General features: G+C 42.1%; 1 pseudogene; it reads left to right on the forward strand.

The window, feature by feature from the left end:
- The first annotated feature begins 2832 nt into the window (after positions 1–2832).
- Positions 2833–23161, forward strand: LOC139006331 (ribonucleoside-diphosphate reductase subunit M2-like; annotated as a pseudogene).
- The last annotated feature ends 368 nt before the right edge of the window (positions 23162–23529 follow it).

Consider the following 23529-nt stretch of genomic DNA (forward strand, 5'->3'; position numbering starts at 1 on the left):
CCTTGTAACTTGCAGTTACTAAGCATCCTAGAAAACAGTGACCAGCAAGGAAATGTACTAGATACTCAACCACAGGGCAAGATGTAGGACTCCAGTCAAAGCAGAAATGGGGGAACAGACAGAGAAAGAAGGACAGCCACGATATGAGGTAGCACGGCCAGGGTACTAGCTACTGAGCTATACAAATCGTGGGCGAGGAAAGCAAGCAAGGTCCTGTCTGAAGCAGGTTCGGTGGCTCAGAGAGTGAGAGGTGTCGTTTCAAAATCCTGTCTCACCATAGAAAAGCTGTGTGCCTTTGGCCAAGTTACAAGTGAATGTTTACTAAATGTTTGTTCCCATTATTATTATTCCTGTGAATAGATTTTTGTCCTAGGATATGGGGCAGAGCTAAAGCTAATCATAATTACCCTTTCTCAGAAGATTACAGCAAGACAGAAGTAAGGACTTCAGTATACCATGGAGAAATGTGAAAAAGCTCTACTTCTGAGAACTGACACCTACTTATGGCAGTTTCTGAACTTAAGAAGGGAGTAAGCTTAAATTGTGATTAAAGTTTCCTGTCACGGTTCTTCCCTTACGTAAAATAGTTTACATGCATAGTTCTTTTTTGCATTCACTGGTAGGGCACAGAGTGAAGCGCGTGGGCTCCACAACCACGTTTTCTGTGTTCAAATTCCACCTGGATCATTATTGCCTGGTGATCTTGCCAAGTTACTTAAGATCTCTCTAAGCCTCTCCTGGTCTATAAAATGGATGTGATCGTAGTACTTACTTCAGAGAACCAGTATAAGGAGTTGTACACTTGTAACAGTGCCTGCCTATATAGCAAGAGTTACCTATTACTACAATTGTGATTAATTTCTAGGCATCGTGATAGGCATAAAAGACACAATGATACATAAAGCAAGGATTCTGACTGACCCTGGAGGAGTTCTGGGCTTGTGAGATTCAAAAGCTGAATTCCAATAAAATGTGACCAGTGTGACAATGGTTTGACCTACGTCTGGGTATGATGGGGGCAGACAGGACAGGTAGCTAATTTGCCTGGGAAGCCTGCCTATAGGAGAGAATACCTGAACTAAGTCTTCAAGGATGAGTAGATGGCAAAGTTCTGATGGAATCTTTGTAATATTATAGCCACCCCCCCCCAAAAAAAAAATTACCTACAATATTAGCAAATGAAAAAATTTCCAAATGTTCTAACAGATTTTAAAATTAATCTATACTAATAAAAGGGTAATATGCTAATTAGACCAGGAGACCTTCCTGGAGACCTTCCAGATGTCCTTCTGGACAAAGCCATAGTGGCAGGGCTGAAGCATTGGCAATTAGGGGTGATCAGGCCAGGAGGGGAGGGCAGTTGGGGGTGAGCAGGCCAGTGGGGGAGCAGTTGGGGGTGAGCAGGCCAGCAGGGGGGGAGGGGCAGTTGGGGGCGAGAAGGCCAGCATACGGAGTGGTTAGGGGTGATCAAGCAGGCAGATAGGTGAGCGGTTAGGAGCCAGCGGTCCCAGATTGTGAGAGGGATGTCCTGTGGGATCGGGCCTAAACCAGCAGTCGGATATCCCCCGAGGAGTCCCAGATTGGAGAGGGTTCAGGCCGGGCTGAGGGACACCCCCCTCCTGTGCACAAATTTTGTTCACCGGGCCACTAGTAATAATATAATAAGCCATCATATTAAAAGCATTGTATCATATTAGTTAAAGCAAAACAATCTTTTTTGTCTAATTTATAGCTAGCTTTTGCTCAATGATTCATATGGATAGGTTTCAGTTAAAAAGTATTGCTCACCCTAGCTGGTTTGGCTCAGTGGATATAGCTTTGGCCTGTGGACAGAAGGGTCCTGGGTTCGATTCTGGTCAAGGGCACTTGCCTGGGTTGTGGTCTCAGTCCAACGTGCAGGAGGCAGTTAATCAATGATTCCCTCTCATCACTGATGTTTCTATCTCTCTCTTCCTCTCCCTTCCTCTCTGAAATCAATAAAAAATATATTTAAAAAATAAAAGATTGCCCAAGCCTAGCCTGTGTGGCTCAGTGACTGTCGACCTATGAACCAGAAGGTTACCGTTCGATTCCCAATCAGGGCACATGCTCAGGTTACAGGTTCGATCTCCAGTAGGGGGCATGCAGGTGGCAGCCTATCAATGATTTCTCTCATCATTGATGTTTCTATCTCTCTCTCCCTCTCCCTTCTTCTCTAAAATCAATAAAAGTATATATATATATATATATATATATAAGTATTGCCCAAGTAATTGAAAAAGAAAACAGATACCAAAGCTCATATCCTAGGGGACTTGAAAAAAGGAAAGAATATACCCAAAAAAGCTAGTTTATAAGTGGATAAATATTAAATAACTAGTAAAATGTGACCAGTGACCATGTCAGTGAACTGGATTCTCTTTAAGAGCAGAGAATATTTTTAATTTCTTTGTAGTCCCAGTTTCTCATGCCGTACTTGGCAATAAATGTTTGATTCATTAACATAAGAACAAATAGAGTTGAATTACTGGCTAAAAAAAATGAAAGTGATAAATCATCCTTGAAATGAACATCATAATAATTACCAACTTTTATTGAGCACTTCTTATATGCCAGGCTCTATATAAAGACTGAATATGGGTTGTCATAATTTAATCTTGTAAAGTCAGGCTATTTTTACTCCCACTTTGCAAATTTATCGACTGATTCAATATCTATTGATTGGGGAACTAATAACTTCCAGCACTGTTCTGGGAGCTGTGGCAAGAGCAGGGAACAAAAGAGACAAAGCACTTGCTCTCAGAGAGATTGCATTCCAATGAGAGAAGCAAATGGTAAGCAATACAACATAGCATGACAAGGTAAGGTGATGTGATTTACACACCACGATGTAACATAACATGACATGTTATAACATAATATCATTTCATATTGGGTTCCTCAGGAAACAGACTCTGAGACTGTGAGGGGAAGTGAAAGAAGCAGGACTGGGAAAAGGGAGAAGTTGGGCCATGTGATTCAGGCTGAATGAACTCCTCAGCCAACCCCACAGGGAGCTCTCAAGCTGGGATGGCCTGGAGTCTAAGCATCTGGGCCTTTTTATCTACATAGTCTTCTGATGCAGGCTGCACTGGGAAAAGTCTATGACCTTGGGTGAGGTAGCTCTCTTCAGCCAAGGGCAAGTCCCAAAGAGGCCTGACAGCTGGCAGCACTCCCAGCAGCTGGAGATAATCCTTCAGTCTTAATAGAGATGCTCTTGATTCAGTGCCAGAGTCTTGCCCACTAGAATGTAGGCTCCATTAGGACAAGGATCTGGTTTTGTCTCTGACGTGTCCCACGTGCCTAGAACAGAGTACCTGCACATGACAGGCACTTCTTGATATTTGTAAAATTCATGAATTCATGGTAGTAAATTATAACATCATAAAATACAGATCCAAACCAAAAGTTTCTGAAAGCTGAGGTCAAGTTGGAATACAGCATATTTTTAAACAATTTGTACTTATAATTATTTTTAAAAATAATAATAATTTGAAAAGTATGCTTCTTTTTACCACATTGGTTTAAAACTGAGATCAGTGATTTGAAAATCAGTTTATAAGTTGTTTACTTTAATATTTGATTTTGATGGCTATTGTTATGGGCTGAATTATGTCCCCCCAAACTTCATGTTAAAATCCCAAAACCCAGTAACTCAGAATGAAGGGTATTTGGCAATAAGGTCATTAAAGAGGTGATTAAATTAACAGGAGGTCCTTAGATTGGACCCTAATCTAATATGACTGGTGTTCTTATAAGAGAAGGAAATTTGAACAAAGACATGCACACATATAGGAAAGGGCCATGTGAAGACAGAGGGAGAAAACATCCATCTGCAAGCCAAGGAGAAAGGCCTCGGCAGAAGTTAACCCTACAGACACCTTGATCTTGAATGACTGGCCTCCAGAACTATGAGAAAATAAATCTGTCGTTTAAGCCATTTTGACTATGGTACTTTGAAATGGCAGCCGCAGAAAACTAAACTAACACTCATAGCTGAACAAGGCACCCCACAAAGGCCCAACACACCCAATATATAATATAAACTTGGAGTGAGGGCCATCCTTAACAAAAGACAAGAGATAACAAATGCTCGTGAGGATGTGGAGAAAAGGAACCCCTTGGTGATGGGAATGTAAATTTGTGCGGCCACTATGGGAAACAGTATGGACGTTCCTCAAGAAATTAAAAATAGAATAGGATCCTAGTACTAGTCCAAAATCCATGGGCCAGTCACTTCAAAAGGCAAAAATTCAAAACATCAGTTTAAAGTAAGAAAAGGTTTATTGATCAAGAAGGAGCCAACCAAGAAGATGGAAGACCTAATCCTCAACTCCATTTTAAGAAAACAGAGAAGCCAGGCTTCTTTTATGTCAGGAGAAGGGGAAATGGGAGGGGCAAGAAGTGATTGACAATTACAGACATCTGGGAGTCGGCAGGGTCCGAAGAAGATTTTGCACAAAGCTCCTGCAAATCTTTGATAAACAATCATTATCTTCTTGGGAGAGGCCCTTTCCATTAAAGGGCTGTTTCTGTGAAGCTCAGGCTGAAAGCGGAATTCCTTTAACGGTTAGAGTGTCTATATGCAAGACTAAGCAAAAGCTATGAGCCTGCAGGCCATGGGAACAAAGGAAGCTTGAACAAGATGAGTCAGAGAGACCAAGCATTTCACTGTGTTACAATCCCACTTCAGGGTATACATTCAAATGGAAGGAAATCGTTGTCACGAAGAGCTGTTTGTACACATGGTCAAAGCAGCATTATTTACAATAGGGGGGAACAACCTAAGTATCTGTCAATAAATGGTTTAATGAAGGAATGAATATTCCATTGTGTATGTACATTTTGGGCAGTCACATGTATGTACACAATGGAATATTATTCAGCCTTTAAAAAGAAGGGGGGCAGGGAATCCTGTCATTGTGACAACATAGATTTGGTTAAGTAAAACAAGCCAGAGAGAGACAAGTGCAGTACAGTAACACTTCTATAGGAATTTTTTGTTAGGTTGAACTCATAGAAACAGAGAGTAGAAAAGTGGTTGCTGGTTGCCAGGGACTGAGAGGTGGAAGAAATGGAGAAAGGATGCTAAAAGGTTACAAACCTTCAGTTATAAGATAAATAAGGTCTGAGGATCAAATGTATAACATAGTGACATTGCTGATAACACTGTATTTTATAACAGAAATTTGCTAAGAGAGTAGAACTTAAATGTTCTCAGCAAAAAAAATTTTACAAAGTAAATATGTGATAGATATGTTAGTTAATTTGATGGAGGGAGTCCTTTCCCACTGTACAGATATCAAATAATCACATTGTATATTTCAAATATCTTGCAATTTTATTTGTCTACTAGAGGCCCGGTGCACAAAAATTTATGCACTGGGGAGGCGGGGGGGAGATCCCCCAACCCGGCCTGTGCCCTCTCGCAGTCTGGGACCCCTCGGGAGATAACGACCTGCTGACTTAGCCTGCTCCCGGGTGGCAGAGGGCATGCCCAATCCCTAGGTGCAGCCCCTGGTCGGGGTCAGAGCAAGGCTGATTGGGGGGTTGGGCACCGCCCCCTGTCACACTCAAGGCAGAGTTGATGAGGAGGTTGCGGCGCCACCCCCTGTCACGCACAGAGCAGGGCCGATCAGGGGGTTGGGGCACTGCCACCTGTCACGTGCAGAGTAGGGCCAATCAGGGGGTTGGGGCGATGCCCCCTGTCACTCACAGAGCAGGGCCAATCAGGGGGTTGGGGAGCTCCCCCTTGTCATGCACAGAGCAGGACCGATCAGGGGGTTGAGGAGCTCCCCCCTGTCACTCACAGAGTAGGGCCGATAGGAGAGTTGGGGAACCGCCCCCTGTCACACACAGAGTAGGGCCAATGGAGAGATTATGGCTCTACCCTGTCACACACAGAGCAGGGCCCATGGGGGGGGGGGGGGCGGGCCAGAGTTGGGGCGCCGCACCCTGTCACACACAGAGCAGGGTGGATCAGGGGGTTGGTGCACCGCACCCTGTCAAACACAGAGCCACAGGGCGATCAGGGGGTTGGGGAGCTCCCCCCTATCAGGCACAGAGCAGGGCTGATCAGGGGGTTGAGGTGTCTTCCCCTGTAACACACAGAGCTGCAGGGCAATCAGGGGGTTTGGGCGCTGCCCCCTGTCACACTGATCCTGGTGCTGGGAGGCATATTACCCTTTTACTATATAGGATAGAGGCCTGGTGCACGGGTGGGGGCCGGCTGGTTTGTCCTGAAGGGTGTCCTGGATCAGGGTGGGGGTCCCCACTGGGGTGCCTGGACAGGCTGACTGAGGGGCTGAGGGCCTTTTTCAGCTTGGCCGGTGACAAAAGCTCCCAACCGCTCCTTTTTTTCTTTTTTCTTTTTTTTCTATTCTGGGCCAGCTTTAGCTCTGAGTCCTCGGTGCTGAAAACATTGATACAATGTTGCGGTCAGGCTGGCTGACTGAAAGCCGGTTTCTGGGGTTTTGTTTAGCTTCTATATTTGCAACATAGTTGCTTAGAGTTGCAGCTGAGAGGCCAGCAAGTTAGGCGGGGATCGTTGGAGTCTGCAGTCACTGGAGCAAGCAAGCCTCCCTGCTTGCTTCAGTGCATGGCTGCCGGCCGTCATCTTGGCTGACAGTTAATTTGCATAAGGATATGCTGATTAGCCAATGGGAAGGGTAGCGGTCGTATGCTAATTACCATGTTTCTCTTTTATTAGTGTAGATTACATCTCAATAAAGCTGAAAATAGTGGGTGTGAATCCATACTTTAATAATATTCTTGATAAATGGGAAAAATACCTTAATTTTAATAGCTCTGATTTATTATTTCCTTTCCTTTGTGATATGGCTCATATTAGGAGTAGGCAAAGAGCCACCTCTACAATGCTATTGTTCACATGTACTTTCATTAGTAGTACTTTTAATCTGCAATCTCTCTGCATGGGGGGTTGTCAAGCTACTTTTCTATTTGGTGGGCATTCATTTAGTTAAAGCAAGATAATATAATCTGAAAAAGCTACTTACTCGACTATACTTTGAAATATTCTGAAAGCAAACAAAAGTGTAAGCATAATGGCCCCTCCCCATGTCCGCTCTGTGGAATTCGATGCCCCATTCAGGAAAACTTCCACACTGTTCAAGATACAGGCTGTTCAACACACAGACAAGGAAGGGTTCCAGCACCATCCGTTCCATGCATGCTAATAAGCTGAATCTCTTTCTTATATTTTTAGGAAAAATAAATAATAGTCCTCGTATTTTTTTCCCCTAGGTCCCAGATAATGTCTTTAGCCAATTTCTGGGATGCATAAACCCCCACTATGGAGGCCAGTCTCCTTGAGTAAACAAAGAGAACAGCTGCTTTTTGAATCATTTCTTAGACAAAAGCCAGCTCTGCCCTTGTTCTATTATGTGTAGAATTATCCAGGCCCAGAGTGACCTGCCGCTCTCTGAAATGCCCCTCCAACAACAAACACCAGCCCTCCAACTCCTTATTCAAGGGCATTCTCTCTCCTGGAGTGCTGCCACCTGATTGCTCTGAAGTGTGTTCCTCTCTCGCAGAGACAACATTGTGAAACCCCTCGGCATTCCCTAAAGAAAATCTAGGGTTGAGTGTTATTCTGTGGTCTTTGAATCTCTGAGTTTGACCCAGAGGATGCACAATTCAGAAGCCATGTAATTGAATTTCCTCTCACCAGCCTGCCCAGGCTTGCTGTCTGTCACTCATCAAAGCCAATGTCTTTGTAAAGGGCTTTAGGAACCACATCTTCATGTCACCGAGCAAATAACATGTTAACTGTTAATTGACACAGGAAAATGCTCCGGGATTGTGTTCCTGTCTTTGTTAGAGGATGGTAAGTGCCACTTGCCTTACAGTTTTCAGTGAGGTTATAATTTGAATTCCCCTTGCCCCCTAAGTGTTGGTTTTAGTCAGTGTCTCTGTTTTTGTGGCAAGATTGGTTTTATTATTCAATTATACTAATAGTTTTCAGAGTTTAAATTCTTTTTAAACTCATTTTCTCTTGCAGTAATGTATTTTATATATTTTTTAATCATACCAATAACATTTCCCTTGAGGGTATCATTTTGTCTTAGAATTTTAAAAATAGACTGTGATAAAAATTGTGTAAATATTTAGGTATAAATTATTTCTATTTCCTCAAAGTGTCTTTCCTTCTTTATCAAAGTCCTCATATACATTCCCATGTAATATTATTTAAAGTGCACAGACACTATCTTGTGTTCAGCTTTTTTAAATTAAATATATATTTGTATATAAATATCAGCCAACTAAATGAACTTGGGCACCCTTTTGTCTGTTCCCATGTTTAAAACAGGAAAAATAATGTCTGCCACTCAAGACTGCATTAGGATTAAATTATGTTAACCTAGGTAAAAATCTCCAACAAAATGAGGGAAACATGGTTGAAACCGAGTTTAAGGTGACTGTATTAATAAAGTTCACACAACTGCAATTTTTAATAGTAACTCATTCCCTCATGTTATCTTGAGATAGTTTAGCCAGTTTACTGTCAAGGGCTGAATGTGAAACTGCTAAACACATTTAGTATATTCCTAAGTTGTATCCTACTTGCTCCTGAAAAGGAAACAAAGCTTACAGACTGGGCACATTGCTCACCAGAGAGAACTGAATTTTACGGTTTTCTCATTGTTGTTTATTTTTGTGATTTTAATAGGTTTTCAAATATGCCATAACTTCTTCTAATTTGCATTTTGTTATATTTGTAAACAAGGCTAATGACACATGTGAGCCTTCCAAATTTTGTTATGTAAATGCTCTATTCAAGCTCTTTGAATAGACAGGAGAATAGACAGGAAGTAGAATCTTTTTTTAATAGTTTATTGATTTTTAGAGAGAGAGGAAGAAAGAGGGAGAGAGAGAGAAACATTGAAGTGAGAGAGAAATATCCATCCACAGCTTCCTGCATGCCCCCCAGCAGGGGAACGGAGCCCCCAACCTGGACATGTGCCCCCACTGGGCACTGAACCCAGGCACCCTTTCGGAGCACCAATGATGCCCAAACAACTGAGCAACACTGGTCAGGGCAGGAGGTAGACTCTCTTACCACGTCCTCCTTAGCCTGCATCTTTGGCTTTATAGTAAACAAAAATTATTTTGCATTTCCCATCATGCTCAGTTACCTGACAATAATCCTCCAGTGAAATTAACTCGTTCAGCAAAGAGCTTTTTCATACACCCAAGGTGTGCAACAAAAGTCAGGGGAACGAACCAGAAGCCTTTCCTGTGCCCTGAATCCTACAGATCAGCGACTCTTGGGGTATGACTCCTTAGGAAGCAGAGCGCGTTTATTTGTACAGACCTGGCCAAAGTCCATCCTGTTTGTCCCATTTCTGACCGTTTTGGCACTGCTCTGGATACCCAACAAGTCTCTCTCCCACGTGTCTTTCGGAGGGAATTTCCTACACCCGCAGCTGATCCCCGCTGCCCCAGACAGCCTACACTCTCAGGGTTTGTCGGGAGGCCATCTGGCCTTTGAGACTGGGGAGGGAGGACAGTTCCTCAGGGCATTCATTCCATACTGTTTGTCTCCGGAGGGACTTTTCTTTGTTTGCTCCCAACCTGCAAGCTCTGCCAACTTCAGCATTAAAGCACTTAGGCAAAACGATATTTCCCAAGAGGATAAAAAAGGAAAGACTCTATCAGGAAAATCTCTCTTTTTAAACTCCTGACCTTATCATTAAACATTTGAAAGAAAAAACTGTTGACAGTCTTAAATATGTTGAGTACAATAAGCTAAAATCAATTCTCAAAGCTAACATTTGGTTGTCTAACTTAAATAATTTGGTCATTACCTTTTGGGAAAACCAACATGAACAGTAGTGCACTGAGGCCTGAAAAGGAACAAACAATTGTTTTAGCAATAGCAGGTAGCATTGTAGACCGACTCATGTCTGCCTAGCACTGTAAATTTCTAGCACAACGTTCATAATAATAGTGATAAATTATTCCTTAATTGATATTGGTGTATTGCTGATGCATTTACCATGTGCTGATAGGCATCATTTTAATCTGATTCTCACAAGAAGTGTGTGTTGTGGGGGAAGGGGAAGTATTACGATTCCTCTCTATTTTTTAAATGAAGAAACAGAGTTAAGGTAGTTTGCCCAAGGTCACAAACGAGGCATAAACAAGACTAAAAAGCAATTATATGGCTCCTATGTTGGTATTGTACTTCACCTTCCACCTACCGAAGGGGAAAATGTTGCGTATATGAGTAAATAGATGTCCTTAAATCTATAAAACCTCATCCCAGCAGCACCTTACTTCTGTACAGTAGTTTTCTTGCCAACGTGGTGCTCTGTTTTTGCTGTTCTCGTTAGGCACTCTTTTTTAACATTTTTAGTTTCACCAAGTCTATTAAGGCCATTTTGCAATGCTAATAGCACCCAATGAAAATCACTCATTATTAGTTAAATAAACAATTTGATTCTAAATCCAAGAGCACAGCCAGAATTGATGCCTATGATGTCACATGAGTGTTTTAGGTGGTTACTGCACACTAAGCAAACACACCCATCATTGCTATTTGAATTAAGCATGAATTATAAAGTATAAAATTTCAGGAATCGTTTTCCCCCTTCCAGTGTCACAGCTCTGTTTTTAAAGTTTTCCCTGTTTTACTACAAATGCAGTCTTTTTAGCTGTGCCTTGCTGCTTTTTCCACTTATATATGAAAACTTCGAGAAAAATACAAAGCCATCTGAGTCTTTCCACCTTGGAAATTGGAATGATTTTGTTCCATCCTTTAAGGATTCAAATGTTGTTCCTTCCTGTTTAAGTTGGATGAGTTTTTACTTGGAGGAACTGAACGTATGCGGCTGAGCTCTCCCCTCACATTCTCCGCCATGTGTGGTCGATTAAACCCCAGCAGCATGAGGAGGTTTCCTAAACCACCGCACTTCCTGAGGAACACTGGGTTTACATCTACTTTCTAAATATTCTTGGATCTTGATGGAGACAATTTCTTCTCCATAAGCTCAGCACAGAACAGGTTGGGTTAGATGTGAGCACACCTCTATCTAACTTGGCAGCAAATTACTCTTTTAAGAAACTGCACTGCTGCCCTAGCCAGTTTGCTCAGTGGTTAGAGGGTCAGCCCATGGTTCAATTCCTGGTTAAGGGCACATACCTCGGTTGCAGGTTGGATCCCTGGTCCTGCTCAGAGTGCATGTGGGAGGCAATCAATCGATAATCGATGTGCCTCTCTCACATCAATGTTTCTTTCTCTTTCCCTCTTCTCCTTTCTTTCCACTCTCTCTTCAAAGATGAATGGAAAACATATCCTCGGATGAGGACTTTCATTAGGTGCTATTAGCATTGCAAAATGGCATTAATAGACCTGGTGAAACCAAAAATGTCAAAAAAGAGTGCCTAATGAGAATAGCAAAAAGGAACTGGAAACTACACTGTTTTCATTAAAGATCTCAGTCTTCCTACTTGTCATAAGATTGTCTTTATTTTCTGTAAATGCTTTTATGCAAATACACACCTGGATTTCAATGTGGATGCTTGGCTCAGAGAAGCCCATATAAAAATGCCTCTAATAAAATAAAATTGGAACACAAGCAGGTGCCTAGAAGACAGTCATGAAAAAAAAAAAATGATGAGTCAATGGTGAAAAGATATTTTGCAATTATTTTATTGGAGGTTTTGGTGGTGGTGGTGGTGGTGGTAGTGATGTAAAAAAATCAGAATCATTTTTTAAAATACAATAAAGTAACACAATACTTTGTGATTCTTTTGGGAAAGTATTCCTTAAATCTGATAATTAAAATCAGCTTTCTTTTGGTTTTACTAGTAGACATCTATTTAAATGTGCTTGACATAAACATATTGTTAGATTGCACATAGAGAAAGAAGGTATGTCATTTATATTGGAGAACAATTTTTTAAAATGTTTTACAATGAAGCTACATTAATAAGGATTTCCTTCTTTGACTACATAGAGCCATTTATCCTAGAGATGTTAGCAATTAACACTTGCTAACAAATTTAAGTATCAATCAGGTTTCAAAGGAATATATTTCCCTACTTAAAAGAGAAAACTGTTTTTTAGACTTTGGAGTATTTTTTATATTTACATTTACTTATATTTCATTTTATTTGTTATTTTTTATTTTTTGCTGTTATACAGAAGAGTATTGCTCATTAAAGTTGAAGCTGCAACCCAACTATCATACTTTAACATTTTATCTCACATATGTGACTTTTAAGCAAAATTATGTTTCTATTAAAACCATATAACCTCAATACACCTTCACCCTCAAGTGTTTTCTTTAAAAAGGTATATTATACTTGGTTTAAAATGACAAGATATGAAAAAGAATAAAGCCAAAATAGGAGAAAATTACCTTGTTACACAATTCAAAAAAGAAAAAACCAAATTTAACTTTTATTCAACTCAATTTCAATTGTACGTGTTCCCAACACTTAGGTTACAAACTAGACAAATTTAAAAGTCAAATGTGGACTGATTTTCCCAAGCAGCGGCAGAGCCTATGGAAGCCTTGCTCCCTCATACATGACTGAAACACACAGGAAATGGTCTGAAAAAGGTCTTCCAGAATAAATATTTGCAAGAAGAATCAGGCTTTTCAGAAAAAAACATTACTTGCCATGCTCCAGCAGCATTGGCCTCCCATCTGCTCCTCAAATAGGCCCAGCTCTCTCCCAGGCATTCCAAAGTCTGTTCTTCCTTCCTAAGATCCTCCTGTGCCCTCTGCTCACCCAAACGGGTCTTTCTCCTTCCTCAAGTGTAAATATCACCTTGCCAACGTGGTGCTCTGTTTTTGCAGAGGTCTTCCCACACCAACCAATCCAAAGTAAGTTCCCAGTTAGTCTCTCAGACCCCTTTTCAGATCACCTACCATATGTAGATAGCCAATATCTCATCGAACTTAGGATGCCAACAATTGGTAGACACACCTCTATATTACATATCACAAAGAAAAGAAAAGGGTTTTAATCAAGCTATGACACATTTAATTTTAGGATGTGTCCTGATGTTGGATATATTAAAATATAGGAGGTGAGGGTGAGTGGGAAGAGATTAACCAAAGAATTTATATGCATATATGCATAACCCATGGACACAGACAATAGTGTGGTGAAGGCCTGAAATAGAGGAGCAGATACAGGCTCGAAGGGGTCAATGGGGAAAAGGGGGGTACATCTATAATACTTTCAACAATAAAGATTTTAAAAATAATAAAAAGAAAAAAATATAGGGGAAATGTGTGCCTTAGAATTGATGGGACATCATCTAGGTGTCTATATTTGGATCTGTGTCCCCCACTGGTCAAAAGTGTCACACTCAAGGGCAAGGACCACATCTGTATTATTTACCCTCCAAGCCTACATATCTACACTAATAAAAGAGAAACATGGTAATTAGCGTACGACCGCTACCCTTCCCATTGGCTAATCAGCATATCCTTATGCAAATTAACTGTCAGCCAAGATGACGGCCGGCAGCCATGCACTGAAGCAAGCAGGGAGGCTTGCTTGCTCCAGTGACTGCAGACTCCAACGATCCCCGCCTAACTTGCTGGCCTCTCAGCTGCAACTCTAAGCAACTATGTTGCAAATATAGAAGCTAAACAAAACCCCAGAAACCGGCTTTCAGTCAGCCAGCCTGACCGCAACATTGTATCAATGTTTTCAGCACCGAGGACTCAGAGCTAAAGCTGGCCCAGAATAGAAAAGAAAAAAAGGAGCGGTTGGGAGCTTCAGTCACCCGCCAACCTGAAAACAGCCCTCAGCCCCTCAGCCAGACTGGCCAGGCACCCCAGTGGGGACCCCCACCCTAATCCAGGACACCCTTCAGGGCAAACCAGCCAGCCCCCACCCATGCACCAGGCCTCTATTCTATATAGTAAAAGGGTAATATGCCTCCCGGCACCGGGATCAGCATGACAGGGGGCAGCGCCCAAACCCCCTGATCACCCTGCGCCTCTGTGAGTGACAGGGGGCAGGGCCACAACCTCCCTATCCGCCCTGCTCTGTGTGTGACAGGGGAAGGCGCCCCAACCCCCTGATCAGCCCTGCTCTGTGCCGGATAGGGGGGAGCTCCCCAATCCCCTGATCGCCCTGCGGCTCTGTGTTTGACAGGGTAGAGCCATAACCTCTCCATCAGCCCTGCCCTGAGTGTGACAGTGGCGGTGCCCCAACCCCCTGATCGGCCCTGTTCTATGGGTGATAGAGGGTGGCGCCCCAACCCCCCTCCACGGGCCTTGCTCTGTGTGTGACAGGGTAGAGCCATAACCTCCCCATTGGCCCTGCCCTGAGTGTGACAGGGTACAGCGCCCCAACCCCCTGATCCACCCTGCTCTGTGTGTGACAGGGGGCGGTGCCCCTACTCCCCTATTGACCCTACTCTGTGAGTGACAGGGGCAGCTCCCCAACCCCCTGATGGGCCCTGCTCTGTGTATGACAGAGTACAAAGCCCCAACCGCCCCCCCCCCCCCGATGGGCCCTGCTCTGTGAGTGACAGGGGGCAGTGCCCCAACCCCCTGATCGGCCCTGCTCTGTGCATGACAGGGGGTGGCGCCGCAACCTCCCCATCGACCCTGTCTTAACTGTGACAGGAGGTGGTGCCCCAACCCCCCAATCGGCCCTACCCTGAGCATGACTGAGGGTGGCATTGCAACCTCCCAAACCGCCCTGCTCTGTGCATAACAGGGGGCAGCACCCCAACTCCCCAATCGGCCCTGCTCTGAGCCTGACCAGGGGCTGCACCTAGGGATTTGGCCTGCCCTCTGCCACCCGGGAGCAGGCCTAAACCAGCAGGTCGTTATCTCCCGAAGGGTCCCAGACTGTGAGAGGGCACAGGCTGGGCTGGGGGACACCCCCCCTCCCCCCGCCCCGTGCACAAATTTTTGTGCGCCGGGCCTCTAGTTTATTAAATAAGTAAATAAGTGGCCAGATGGCCATAAAGATAGGTCATTATTAAATAATGTCATTTGAGGTCTGATTCTCATTCACACCTCTATTTTTTTTGCACTCAGAAAAGTGGCCCGAGCCCTGACCAGTGTTGTTCAGTGTTTAGAGCATTAGCCCATTCACTGAAGGATTGTGGGTTTGATTCTTGGTCAAGGACACATACCAGGGTGACAGGTTCAATTCCCAGCCCTGTCGAGGTGTGTGCAGGAGCCAACCAATGGATGTGTCTCTCTCACATCTATCTTTCTCTCTCTCTCTTTCTCTCTCTCTCTCTCTCTCTCTCTCTCTCTTCTCCCTTCCTCCCATGCTCCCTCCTTCCCTTCCACTCTCTTTAAAATTCAATGGAAAAAATATCTTCAGGTAAGGATTAACAACAACAAAAAAGCAAGCAAGAAAGAAAGAAACGTAGCCTTAATTCATTATAGTAAAAGACATAAAATATGAAATAAAGGATTTCTTACAACCATTCTCAATAAGTAGTATCCTCTTATATAACTTGCACCTAATATCTGTCAATGTCTCTTCATCTTTAGTTAAACTTATTTCATGAACTTATAGAATATGATGTTTGAAAGAGAGATCAGCTGGGGTTCAAACTCAAATCTTTAACTACATATTCCCTCATCTGTACAAAGGAAAGATTAAACTACACAATCTCTGCTAGATTATTAGCTATTAGGCTGTGGGAGTGCAGAAGGTAACGAGTTGTAGAGAATAGGTTTGCAGATATATTCCATGTTGTCTTCATTATCATAAAAAAATAGAAAGGAAGAACTTATTCAGCCAATATTAAAACCCACTCTGGGCTATGGATCTATTTTTTCATAGATTAGATACATTTTCTTGAGTAGTATTCAATCCGATACTACTCAAAAGAATTCTCCATGGAAGCCAAAAAGAAAATAATGTTTCATTTATAACATTATTGCTTTTGCAGAGTAAAAATGCTCTTGGTGAAAATCTCACTAAAACTATTACTAGTGTTCTATAGCCTTCACTGCCATGTAAGTATAAAAATGCATGTAAACAGGAGATTAAGGAATTTACAATAACAGCAAAAGGTGTGTGCTTTGGCATTCTCTTCAAGGATGTATCAATTACTTTCTGGCAGTATGCCGCTCTTGCCCCTGAATTGTAGTCCACAAACCATGCTTGCAGCTGATTTAGGATGGTAACAGGGGCAATGTCTTGGTACCATAATGAGGACAGCACCAACAAAGCTGTCTGGAAAAAATTCCAGGTTACTGGACCCGTTCAGCTTCATTCTAATTTAGGTACAAAATTATGTTAAAGATGACAAGTACAGCAATTCAAATGTTACTGCTCTGCTGCCTGTTTGCTAGTTTTGAGACAATGCTTTTACCCTGTTAAATCAAAGGAAAATAATGTTATAAAGTAATTTCCAAATTCACAGCTCAACCCACAAGTTCAATGCTTCCTGGAAAGTCTCCAGAACTGGATCAATTTTTCAATTCAAATGAATAGAACAACTATGAGTCCTATACCTCATAAGTCTCCAAATTTAACTTGACGCCTGTTCCCTTCTTCCAGATGGCTAGTAACGGGAAGGGGCAAAATTACTAAGAAGCCCAAAGAGATACAGATCCTGTGTACAGTTCCTGAGACACCTGTGTTCAATGGTCTTTCTCTGTCCCAATCAGTTTTCCCTGAAGCTAGCATTACTAAACAGAATTACCAGGTAAACAATAAATGTTAAGTATGTAGATGTTTTCATCCTTTAGGGGTTTACTTCATAAAACGATGAAACTCGAATTTTTTTCTCTTCAAAACTAAAAGTTTAGAATCAACAACAAAAAGTCATTTCCCCAGAAGATATCTAGTGTCACCCCTCCTCCATTATAAGTCAATAGTACTTATCTTCCCAGGATGGCTTGTCACCTCATATGAGGGACTTTGACATTTTGTGGGATGGCAAACCACTTCTGTCATCCTTACTTCATGCCCCAGGGATAAGATGTGTCGTAAGGTTGAAGGAAATATGAAGGAAAGAGCAAAAGAAAGAAGAGGACGGAATCAGATATCACCTTTTTTTCTCTTCCATCTCCAATTTTTTAATAGCAATAATATTTCATGAAGACATTGGGAATATGCATTAGATGGAAGTAGCAGACAGTGAAGATATACAAGAACATAGACTAAAAAATATTTTATAACTTACTACTTGCCTTCTGGACTCTTTCAATGATGTTTAAGGCTTAAGAGAGGCTCTATTGATTTATTTTCTATATTAGCTTCCTGTTTATATTTTACTTATGTTTCCCCCAAAATCATCATAACTTTATAACCCATGAAATCAGAGCTTAATACTGGGGAAAGAAATTTTAGTCTGAATAAATTGAATTTTACTTTGTTTTTTCCCTGGTGATCAAAATGCTTCAGAATTCTCTTCATAGTTCACTCACGTAATCATCCTTCCCTTCTTTCCTTATCTCTTATCTTCATAGTCTTTTAAATATTTCTTCTCTATTTTTCTATCTCCAAATCTTCATGAATCTCAAAAGACTGTGTTTAATGAATATGGCAGGTGATTTTTTTAAAAAGGTATGTATTAGAACTGAGCAGAGAGTAAACAAGTGACAGTACCACCAGTTTACAAGCATATAGAGCAAATGGAATGCCACACAGTTCTGGTTGTCATGCAAGTTGGTACAACCACTTTGGAAAATTAAAGCTGGGCCTATGCATAATGTATGACCAAGAATTTTACTCATGTACCTATACAACACTCAAGAGAAATATAAATATATGTGCACCAAAAGACATGTAGAAGAATGCTAATAGCAGCATTGTTTATAATAGCTGAAAGCTGGCAATAGCTCAATTCTCTCATTGAATGACTAAATCATCCAATAGAATACTGAATAAATACTGAAAGGAAGTATTGCTGCACATAACAACTGTGAACATCACAACTATAATGTTGAATTACAGCAACCAGAAAATTAAAAAGAGTAAGTACTATAGAGAGTGAAGTTTCAAAAGCTGGAAAAAATAAAATAGTATGTGATGATAAAATGTCAGAGTAATGATTATTTGGGGGGATGACTTAATGATGTAATGTCAGGGTATGAAGGAAGTTTCTGGGTTATTAGTAATGCAGGGTATCTTGGACTGGATGTCTTACCTGGGCATGTTCACTCTCTAAAAATTCATATAACTTAAGATCTGTACATAATATTACATGTAAATTATACCTTAATTTTTTTAAAGCCATATTAGTTGGATTCTGGTTTCTCTAAAATAGGAAAAAAGCTCTTTATATCCCTTTCTTACAGATCTTTAAACCCTGGGATTTTAATAAGCTTTGTTTCTCTGCTAAACAGCTTCTAAATTCTCCCTAAATTCTACAGCTTAGAATATGACCTATCATCTGAATGATATGCCTAACATTGAATGTAATACAAATCATTATATAACATCAGTAGACTTCCAAAGTCAACCTTGGAACTGTGTTTGATGATAAAAAGTCAAGATTTTATATAGTAATGGGGTAATTATTTTAAAATGGAGATACAATAGAAAAAGCAATCACCATAGCTATACTATAATAAGTATTAGAGGGACAACAGTAATAACTGTAAATTGAGTCTGACACTCTTCTGGCTCAAAGTAATCGACTAAAATTTCCTGAATTGTGTTCCTCTAAAAAAAGGTTGAAAGGATAATGGTTGATAGATAAAAGTGAAGATGGTGAAATAAAAATGATTGCTAACATTAATTAACTCCAGATACCTGTGTTTGCCACTATGATTCTGCTTCCTGCCTTCTATTATATAGCATTGTAGTGTTATTCTATCCATTCAGGGTTCCACATCTATCCTAATATATAAAAAGCCAGGGGCCATCACGACCAAAACAACTGGATAGTCAACCAAACAGCAGGCTGTGTGGGGCGACCAAGATGGCAGGGGTGGCATTTGGGAGCAACCAGACAGGCAGGCAGGTGAGCAGTTAGGAGCCAGCTGTCCCGGATTGTGAGAGGGATGTCCCAGATTTGAGAGGGTGCAAGCTGGGCTAAGGGGACAACCTCCCCCCCCCCCCCCCCGCTCCCTGTGCACAAATTTCGTGCACTGGGCCTCTTTTATATATATGTGCACCAAAAGACATGTAGAAGAATGCTAATAGCAGCATTGTTTATAATAGCTTTTATAATATATATATAAAAGCCTAAGCAACCAAACAACTGAATAACCAAACAACCAGTCACTATGATGCACACTGACCACCAGGGGGCAGACGCTCAATGCAGGAGCTGCCCCTTGGTGGTCAGTGCACTCCCACAGCAGGAGTACCGCTCAGCTGGCTGACGGTTGCCAGATGCCAGGCTCACAGCTGGCAAGCACAGCTGTGGCGATGGCGTAAGCCTCTCCCGCCTCTGCGGTAGTGCACTACAAAGTAGCCGTGGCAGGAGCAGTGGGGCCAGAATGAGCGGGAGTGGTGAGGCACCCGGCCCCACTACTACATCCCTCAGGGGATGTCTGACTGCCGGTTTCAGGGATCAGGGATCCCAGCCTGCAAGGATCAGGCCAAAACTTGCAGCCTGACATCCCCCAAGGAGCCCTGATTGTGAGAGGGAGCAGGCCAGGCTGAAGGACCCCACCAGTGCACAAATTCGTGCACCAGGCCTCTAGTATATTTATAAATCCCAATGCCATTGTGACGTTTTTTAACAAAATTGCAATGTTGACTTACATTCAACTTAGTGTCTACTCTAATACCAGGTCGTTTTCTGACAGAAAATTACTTTTCTACAATATGAAATGTTAATCATCAAAATAGAATACAATATTCTGTATAAGAAAAGTTAATTTGTAATTTATTTTTATGACTAGTGAATGTACTTTATTATTGTTCACATATGGATTTCAGTCTGAGATTGGATTAAGATGACACAGATAATTTTGATGTATATAGAATGCCCAGGAGGATACAATGGGCCTGCTGGTACCAACACATTCTTGAATAAAAGTAGCATGAGGTTTATACTGTGAAAGATCCACAAGCAACTTTAATTTCTTCCCACTACTGTCATGCATCCTAAAATTTAGAATATAAACCAACTAATAATAATATTTACCTAAGGAAAAATATGTAAAAAGAAAGTCTGCTATGAAATACATTATACATTTGCACAATATATGCCTCTATACCCAGGGCCAAATGGAATTGATGTCTTAAAATTACCATGACCTAGCTATATTCAGACCAGTCCTATAAGTCATTAACACAGGTAATCAAAACATGGTCAAAATTGCTTTGACGGCAAGAAAATTTTCTTTGCCCCTGGATTTTCTAGGTTATTCATTATTATTCTAAACTGTAAAACAAGAATAATTTTATTGATATGTTTCCAATTTCCATTTTTCAATATACTTTATTCTTGGGGCCAAATATATGACCCACATATAATGTTCATTCTGTAAACTAACCCCCTTTGAGGTCCATTCTGCTTTCTTAACTTTGTTTTCCCTTTTCCTAATTTTCTATGCCTATTTTAAATCTTTCATTATATTGCTGGTATCTGTGTAAACTATTTCATATTTTTTCTAGAAAAAGACAGTTGTGCCAGCTGGAGTTCTCTGAGAAGCAGACAACATGATGTGATCAGACATGCAGGAAATTGTGGGGGAACTGGAGAAACATAAAGAGGAGGGAGCCCAGCCAGTGTGGCTCAGTGGTTGAGTGTCAATCCAGGAATCATTGGGTCATAGTTCAATTCTCAGTCTGAGCACATGCCCTGGTTATGGGATCAATCCCCAGTATAGGGTGTGCAGGAGGCAGCAGATCAATGATTCTCTCTCATCATTAATATTTCTCTCATTCTCCCCTCCTCTCTGAAATCAATAAAAATATCTTTTTTTAAAAAAGAGAGAGGAGGGAGCAGAAGTAGCCAGGAAGAGGCTCCCAAGGAATAGAAGCAGTAATCAAAAAACTCCCAGCAAACAAAAGTCCTGGTCCAGGTGGCTTCACAGGGGAGTTTTGCCAAAACTTCAAAGAGTAACTATCACCTATCCTCCACAAACAATTCCAAAAAATCCCAGAGGAAGGCACACTTCCAAGCTCTTTTTATGAGGCCAGAATTATTCTAGATCCAAAATCAGATAAAGACATTACAAAGAAAGAGAACTGCAGACCAATATACCTGATGAACATAAATGCTAAAATCCTCAACAGCATATTAGCAAATCAAATCCAGCAATATATTAAAAAGATTATACAGCATGACCAAGAGTGATTTATTCCAGGGCTGCAAGGCTGGTACAATATTTGCAAATCAATAAACGTGATACATCACATAAACAAGCTGAAAGATAAAAACCACATGACCATATCAATAGATGTAGAAAAAGCATTTGACAAAATCCAACACCCATTTTTGATAAAAACTCTCAGCCAAGTGGGAATAGAGGGATCATACTTCAACATAATAAAGGCCATATATGACAAACCTACAGCCAACATCATACTCAATGGGCAAAAACTAAAACCATTTCCCCTAAGAAAAGGAACAAGACAGGGATGCCCACTTTCACCACTCTTTTTCAACATAGTACTGGAAGTCCTAGCCACAGCAATCAGACAAGAAGAAGAAATAAAAGGCACCCAAATTGGGAAGGAGGGAGTTAAACTCTCAGTATTTGCCGATGACATGATATTGTACACAGAAAACCTGACGACTCCACCAGAAAACTGCTAAATTTAATGAAGAAATTCAGTAATGTAGCAGGATACAAAATTAACACCCAGAAATCCATGACATTTTCATACACCAATAAATAATGAACTCAAAGAAAGAGAAACTAAAACAATCCCGTTTTCCATTGCAATAAAAATAATAATAAGAAGAAGAAGATACCTAGGAATAAACTTAACCAAGGAGGTAAAAACTTGTACTCAGAAAACTACAGGACATTGTAAAAAGAGATAGAGGAAGTCCCTGGATCCCAGCTCAGCCTCTCCTGTGCGTCAGGCAGCCGTCTCCACAGCCATAGCAGCCACAGGGCTCTCTGCCCGCTCCCCTCCCGACAGCAGCAGCTGCAGCTCTCGCCCCTGGAGGGGCTCAGCCAGGCGAGCAGATAAGGAGAACATGCCCCTAGCCTCAGTGGCACCCGAGTGCTGGCCAGCAAGACCGCCAGGAGGATCTTCCAGGAGCCGGCCAAGCCGAAAGCTCAGGTCCCTGCCCCTAGCGTGCAGGATGAAGAGCTGCCAAGAGAAAACCCCCGCGCTTTGTCACCTTTCCCATGGAATACCATAACCTCTGGCAGATGGATAAGAAAGCCGAGCTTCCTTCTGGACAGCTGAGGAGGTGGCCCTCTCCCAGGACCGGCAGCACTGGGCAGCCCTGGAGCCCGAGGAGAGGCACTTCATTTCGCACGTGCTGGCCTTCTTAGTCGCCAGCCATGGCATCACCAATGAGAACTTGGTGGAGCGGTTTAGCCAAGAAGTTCAGATCACTGAAGCCCGCTGTTCCTACAGCTTCCAAATTGCCATGGTAAACATCCATTCTGAAATGTACAGTCTCCTCATTGACACTGACATTAAAGATGCCAAGGAAAGGGAGTTGCTCTTCAACGCCGTGGAGACGATGCCTTGTGCCAATAAGGCAGCCAGGCTGGGCCTTGCGTTGGATCAGGAACAAAGAGGCCGCCTATGGAGAACGTGTTGTAGCGTTTGCCGCAGTGGAAGGAATCTTCTTTTGTGCCGATATTCTGGCTCAAGAAATGAGACCTGGTGCCTGGCCTCATTCTCCAACCAACTGAGTAGCAGAGATGAGGGTTTGCACTGAGACTTTGCCTGCCTGATGTTCAAACACCTGCTGCACAAACCCGCAGAGCAGAGGGTGAAAGAGATCATCACCAACGCTGTTGGGATAGAGCAGGAGTTCCTCACAGAGGCCTTGCCAGTGAATGTCATTGGGGTGAATTGCACTCTGATGAAGGGGTACATTGAATTCGTGACTGACAGACTCATGCTGGAGCTGGGTTTTAGCAAGGTTTTCCGAGTAGAAAGTCCATTTGACTTCATGGAGAATATTTCATGAGAAAGGAGGACGAACCTCTTTAAGAAGAGAGTGGGCAAGTATCAGAGGATGGAAGTGATGCCACGTCCGACAGAGAACTCTTTTACCCTGGACGCTGACTTCTAAATGAGCTGAACACCTGCTCTTATTTCGCTGATATTTTTTCCTTCTCAAAAGAAAAATGAGCAACTTTAAGTCTTATCAACTAGCTACACCATTAACATTCGTTAATGGCATCTTTAAAACTGTAGCTACCCCGGCAAAAGCCCTGTTTGTTAATGGTCTGAACTAGAAGGGAAGCATGGACAAAAACTCTGAGTCTTTGGAAGCGCCTGCCCGGTGTCTGGCTGTTACTAGCACGCAGGTTCCATGGCCTCACCATGGCTCTCAGCAGAGCTCTGTGGGGACATGGGCGGTCTGATCAGCAGGTTGAGCATTAAGTTCCTACCACATGGCCATTGGAAGACATCAGCCTCTGCTGTTTCAAAGCAGAT

Source organism: Myotis yumanensis, unplaced genomic scaffold (assembly GCF_028538775.1).
Source record: "Myotis yumanensis isolate MYYU_CA2020_CCGP unplaced genomic scaffold, mMyoYum1.0.hap1 SCAF_3, whole genome shotgun sequence".
Lineage (NCBI taxonomy): Eukaryota > Metazoa > Chordata > Mammalia > Chiroptera > Vespertilionidae > Myotis > Myotis yumanensis.